The sequence below is a fragment of the Fukomys damarensis genome, unplaced genomic scaffold (assembly GCF_012274545.1).
Source record: "Fukomys damarensis isolate Sample0158 unplaced genomic scaffold, DMR_v1.0_HiC HiC_scaffold_32, whole genome shotgun sequence".
In the NCBI taxonomy this organism is placed as follows: Eukaryota; Metazoa; Chordata; class Mammalia; order Rodentia; family Bathyergidae; genus Fukomys; species Fukomys damarensis.
In genome coordinates, this window is record NW_022900944.1 from 615,886 (window position 1) to 622,835 (window position 6,950).

Here is a 6,950-nt window from a genome sequence, read left to right on the forward strand (position 1 = left end):
TCCTTAAGGAATGGCCAAGAGCCAGAAATAAGAAAACATTAAACACAGTGGAACTATTACTTGTGACAAGACTGTCAATGTGGGTTGCAATAGTGGTTGGCGCTATACTTATGACATCACAAATATTATCAACAGTGGTACAGTGGAATACCAAACTAGCTAAGTACAAAGGAAAATAAAGGATTATCTAAGAATCAGAAATAAAGAAATTTTTTAAAAACTAAAAAGTTAAGTATCCAGAACAATGGAAGATGAAATGGGACTCATACTAAGGTTTGTCACTGTGAAATGATGACAAGGAAAGAAGCTACAAATTTCTAGGCAATGGAGACTACTGACATTAAAAAACAAAAAGGCCATCAGAATAATTTCAGACTTAACAGTTATAATAGAAATCAACTACAGAACAATGACTTCAAATTTCCAAAGAAAATTCTATGCAGCCCATATAGGTATGATACTGATTAATATTCAGTCTCTTGGGCCAGGGATGTAGCTCAGTGGTGCTGCACCTGCCTGTCAAGTACAATGCCCTGTATTTGATTCCTGGTACCAGTTGCGGGTGGAGGGGATTCAGTTTCTCAAAGTTTCAAAATCTTTTACATCCCATGTACCTTTCCTTTAAAAAGCACTGGAGATGTTATCCACTAAAGTAAGACAAATCAAGTAAGAGGAAGACAATGGGCACAGTCAATTGTGAGGTGCAACACAGACATCAGATAATGAGAAAAAACATGTACCAGATATAAAGATCAACAGTCTAGACTGGACAACATGATTCAAGTAAATGTTCCCAAAGCAATGTGATTTGATGGCTGTTATAACCAATGTGCCTATTATTCCATCTTTTCTGGAAAACACAAAGAGCTTAGTGTTTGAGCTCTTGCCTACCACGTGTAATGCCAAGGGTCCCATCCTCAGAAACACAAAAAATACATTTAAAAAATGAATAGCACCAAAATCTACAGAGTATATGGTGCAGCTTTTAATCTATACTTATGTAACTTAGTTTGGCAGTGTATTTTTCTCTTGAGTGTCCAGCTTCCTCCCTGGAAAAAAAGAGTAGGACTTAATCTTAAAATGCAGAGCAGTCTACTCACACAGGCTTCCCTCCTACTGAATGCTCTTTGCCCAGCCCACACCACAGCCCAGCCAGATAAAAACTGTAGCACTGCACGTCTCCCAGTGCATGCTCATGATTTTGCTGGTTTCCCCAGGAAGAACTCTTAACAGAAACTGTAGAAACTAAAGCTAAACTATAAACCAGAAGTTGTATTGAAATTATCTTCTCATAATAATTTCTTATCCAACAGTGGCAATACCCTCCTTTCCTTGCACGTCATCTAAATACACTGCTGAAAACTACCATGAAGAGTAGTGTTAAAAAACAAGTGAATAATTAAGATGGAAATCAGAAGGGGGGGGGACAATATGATGAAATATAAAAAAATAGTTGAGTTACTAGGATGGAAAATAACTTGAAACATAACTTGTACTTTATCTCCACATATATAAACATTTCATTCTTTGATGGAGGCTGCTAAAAAAATGTAACTTGTTAATTATAGTTGCAGAAGTATTTTACTTGATCAGTATAGTCTTTAATTTTGAAAGCTATTTTGTTGTCAAAATAATCTACCACACAAATATACTGCCTTTTGTATAAATAAAGTAAAAGTTATTAAGCCAGGTATCTTAATAAAATCCCAGCACTCTGAAAGGCTGAGGAAGAGGATCATAAATTTAAGGCAAGCCTGGGCAACTTAGCAAGACTTGTCTCACTCAAAATTTAAAACAAATTGAGCTGGAGATATAGCTCAGTGCAAAGACTATGAGTTCAATCTCCAACACCATAAGGAAAAACAAAGTAAAAGTATTTATGCAGGATATATTTGGAAGTGTTATGTTGATCAATACAGAATTATGTTAAAACCATACTATTTAGTATACACTATCAGAAAAAACAAGAAAGCAGTTTGATGAGACATAATGCTACACAAGAAATACTAGGGAAGCTGGGCGTGGTGGCACACACCTATAATCCCAGTAATCAGGAGGCTGAGGCAGGAGGATTGCTGAGATTGAGGCCAGCCAGGGCTACATGAGTTCAGAGCCAGCCTCAAAAACCAAAAAAAAGGAGGTGGGATTGGTGGCACACGCCTATAATCCCAGCACTAAAAAAGAAAAAGAGGGCCAGGGATTTGGCTCAGTGGTTCTTTCCGCCACCTGCCTCTCAAGCACAAGGGACCAAGTTAGATCTCGTACCAAAAAAAGAATAGAATTGGACACTTTTATTTTATTTTGAATTCTTTTTTTTTTTCCTTGAACACAATAAAATCTTGAGACCTGAGTTTCAGTTCTAGCTTTCACTTAGTACTGTGAGATGTTCACAGGAAAAAAAGATTGCTGGGCTTAGTGGCACTTGGAAGGCTGAGGCAGAAGGGTCACAAGTTCAAGACTTGCCTGCACTACATAATGAGTCTGGCCAGCCTGGATATATAATGAGACCCTGGTTAAAAATAAAAACAAAAGTATTTGCCTAAATGAATTCCTTACCTATAAAATATTCATTTATTCAATAGAAAACAAACACAAATTAAAATAGCAAATGTTCATGCCTTGCATTGTGGCTACATAGACTACTGCCCCATGAATTACCCTCCACCCTCACTACTGGAGATTAAATCCAGGCTTTCACATTGAGCTACATCCCTAGCTCCTTTTATTTTGAAACAATAGCTTATTAAATTGCCCAGGTGGAAGAAATTCTTAGCAAACTAAGAACTTAGTACTTTTAAATCTTTATCTTTATCACCCCAATAAGCAAGGCAGAATGACATCTCTGCATGGCACATGATAGTAACAAACTTAAAATACATTAAACACATGGATATGTTCATTCTAGTTGAAATTTTCCTAAAACTACTGTCATACATTGCCAAACCTTTCACTAAAAGTATTAAAAACACTTAGGGAGCTTAAATTCCATATTTGCAAATTTTAAAAAAAAATTACAGGAATTTTTTGCTAGCAAAATAATTTGACTGGCAAATCACATAAGAAACCAGAAGGGAAGTAGCTATTTGCTTTAGAAATTTACCTAGTTCTAAACCAGTTACTAAATCTGATTAGTAGTCAGCCTTCCCTATCTAGAGGCTTGTACTGAAATTCAACCAAGCTCATAGGGAAATATTTGGGAATAAAAAATATCTGTATTGAACATGAATAGACATTTTTTCCTTCTCATTATTCTTTAAATAATATAGAATAACTATTTACATAGCATTTGTGTTGAACTAGGTATTATAGTATAAGCAATTTAAAGAAGGCTTCAACCTACAGGATGATGTGCATAGATTAATAGGCAAATACTACTACATCATCATTACATGTAATAGATTTGGACATGCCAGACTTTGGGACCTGCAGGGGTCCTGGAACCAATCCTCTTATATACCAAGGACTACTGTTAACTGCGCTGTTTAGTCCTCAAACTCAGAAACTGAGATCCTATTTCCTTACAATTCAATACTTTCGCTATTCAGAATGATACTGTAACAGTGCCTAAAAATATCTACACATTATTTTACAGCTGTAGCAAGATGCCTATGAGTTCATAAAAAACTGTCCCTTTCTGAAATCACCCAAGAAAAGCACAATACACACTAGAAAGAGAAGTCAGCTGCTTTAGTTTGAATTTCACCCCACTACCAATTAGCTATGTGATCTTGGGGCAAGTTAATCATACAAAATTAATTTCGAGCTGGGTGTGGAGGTGCACACCTGTAACCCCAGCACTCGGGAGGCTGAGGCAGGAGGATCGCTGTGAGTTCGAGACCAGCCTGAGCTACACAGTGAGTTCCAGGTCAGTCTCAACTAAACAGTGAGACCCCATCTCAAACAAAACAAAATAAAACAAAAAAATTAATTTCGGTGTCTTGATCCCCTCCTCTGTGAAATAAATAATAAATATTGGAATACCAACTACCTCGTAGGGCTGCTGTAAGAATTCAACAAACGTATGTATAAGTGCTATATTTAATAAGTAGGAGGATCAAGAAGAGTTCAAGGCCAGCCTGGGCTTCATAGCAAGACTTCATCAGAAAACAAACAAGAAAGAGCTGCTGAATTTAATGATGCACATCTGTAACCCCTACTATCTAAGAGGCTGAGCAAGGAGGATCCCAAGTTGGAAGCCAGCATGAGCAAGATTTTATCTCAGAATAAAATTTTAAAATAGGCCTGGGAGCCAGGCACGGTGATGGCGCACGCCTGTGATCCCAGCACTCGGGAGGCTGAGACAAGAGGATCATTGTGAGTTCGAGAGCAGCCTGGGCTACATAGTTCTAGGTCAGTCTCAACTACATAGTGAGACCCTGTCTCAAAAAAAAAAAAACACCCCAAAAATAGGCCTGGTATGTAGCTCAGTAGCACAGCACTTGCCTAGCACATGTGAGGCCATAGGTGCGGTCCCCAAAATCACATGAGAGAAAGAGAAAAAAGAAAAAGAAAAATTACATTAAAGATAGCTGTTACTGCTGGGCCTGATGGCACAGACTTGAAATCCTAGCACTCTGGATGCTGATCTCAGAAGATTTCAAGTTCAAGGGCAACCTGAGCAACCTGAAGACTGAGCAAGACCCTTCTTCAAAATAAAAGGGACTGGACATATAGGTCAGTGAGAAGACACAGCGTTCAATTCCCAGTACCACAAAACAAAACAAGTCTGTTACAAACAAGTTGTGCTTAAAAGGTCATTTTATTTTTGTTTTGCTTTGTTGTGTTTTAGACTGGGGCTTGCTATCTAATTCAGGCTGGCCTTGAACTCACTTAAATTGTCCAAGCTAGCCTATGATTCTCCTGCTTCAGCCTCCAGGGTGCTGGGATTACAGGCACAAGCCACCACATCTGGCTTAAAAGGTCACTTTTTTAAAAAAGTTAGTTGCTGGGCTGGGGATTTAGCTCAATTGCCACTGTGCTTGTCTCTAAGTGCAAGATCTAGAGTTTGATCCCTGGTACCCAAAAAAAAGTTAGTTGCTTAGAATGCTAAATCCACACTCGGGAAATACAATAGTAGTTAGTCTTGTTATGATTTGACAGAAAATTACTGAACAGTGTGCCTAAACTTCAGGTTCCCATAGTTTCTGTGGAAAAATTTATAAAAAACTACAAGTTGAGGGTGGGACTTGTTGCTGACTACATTCTCAAATTCTGAAAAAGAGAAAAAATGAGTATCAGTATATGTAACAAAAATGATCCCTTTTTTCCCTAAATATGACCAGGGACTTTTAAAAGGTACTTCCAGGCTTCACTTCAGTGCAATTATTTAATGCAGGAAAATTTGCATTTTTCCACTTCAGTACTGTTTTACACACGTTTCCAATCACAGTTTCAATGTATGTTTCTACTTTCACATATTTTAGGTTTTTAGAATTCTCATCTCCCTAAATTTAAATTCATGTCTATTCAAATCTCCTCGGGTCAGTAGTAGAACAAATATCCTATCAGTGACCACAACACTGGGAATTAAGCTTCTTAAAGAGTTTAAACGATCAGTCCAGGGATTTAACTCAGTGGTTCCGCCGCTTGTGCAAGGACCCACGTTCGATACCTGGTACCAAAAATAAATAAATAAAACAGTTGAAACGACCAAGCTTGAATCACATTTTGTATACCTTTGTACCTTAAACACTTGTTACACTATCCCAACCATATCAAGGGCTATAAATATTTACTGACTCAAAATACTCCTTCACTACTCTGTAGTTCTAGTCTGTTGCTGAAAGAAAACTGCATAGCTTTGCAAAATCCAAAGGACCTAAATATTACAGAAACATCACAGAATACATTACATTTTATTTACTGTCTAGATGTTTTTACTTTGCCTCAACTGCCAGCTATAACGCTCTCTGAAATCAAAAGCGGACACAACGTGTCAAAAGGGTTTTAAATTTAAATTCATCCTTCCCTATTATGTAACATTTGTTTTAAAGTCGGTTGATTGGTGGGGCTACCGGGGATCGAACTCGGGTCCTTACAATTTGGAGGTAGGTGGTGGAACCGCTGAGCTAAATCCCTGGCCCTAAAGTCGGTTAATTTTATTAGCAATTTGAGACAGTTTTATAGTCAACCAAATTCCTGGGAACATAAATGAAAATTTGTGAAAATAAAGCGCAAGCAATCAAGAAGAAAAGCTGCTTTAAATTCCGGAAATAAAAATAATAATAGTTTACATTAATGTAATAAAATGTTTTGTAATCTACAGCTTTCTTTATTGTTGGTATAAGTCTTTCAAAATTTCAAAGCAAACTGATAAACTATTACCAATTGGCTCCAGCGTCAAAGGTTTTTTTGGGGTTGCTAATATATTCTTATTATACACCTGGAACATTGTCACATAGGTGTGACATTCCAAAAACTGCAAGGAAGGTCCAAAAGTTCCTGTGGGCCAGTGCAGAAATAACTTCTGCCTTAGCTGTAAACTACCAACTTTCTGCCCTGAGATCCATTTGCTTCAACTAAGTTTAAATGGCGACGAAATTGAGAGAAAAACCTGCGGCATGGGTGGATAGAAAAAAAAAAAATCTAATGAAAAAATTACCTTAAATGTTAAGTTTCTATTGCCAATAATCTGTAAGAAAACCTTCCAGACTTAGCTAAAGACACGAGGGAACCAAGAATGTGCGCATGGAGGAGGGCGCGCCACGCGGAAAGGATGAATGAATGGAACCCAGCACAGACGAAGCGCAGCAGGTCCGGCCGGCAGACAGACCCACAGCCGCCAGAGCAGGCCTCGCTCCTCCCCTTCCCTCCTCCATGACAGCCCAGTCCCCAGCATGGAGGGGCGAAGACAAAGTGGTCCCCTCTCGCGACCGCCACCACCACCTTGCCCGGACTCCGCACGCTTCTCAGCCCGTCCCGGGGCTCCCTCCCCACCCGCACTTCCTCGC

General features: G+C 38.5%; 1 protein-coding gene across 2 annotated transcripts in view; it reads right to left on the reverse strand.

Annotated features, from left to right (window-relative positions):
- Positions 1 to 6,950, reverse strand: part of Eif4e (eukaryotic translation initiation factor 4E) — a 47,985-nt gene that overhangs the window by 40,248 nt on the left and 787 nt on the right. The gene's annotated exons all lie outside the window — the stretch shown is intronic.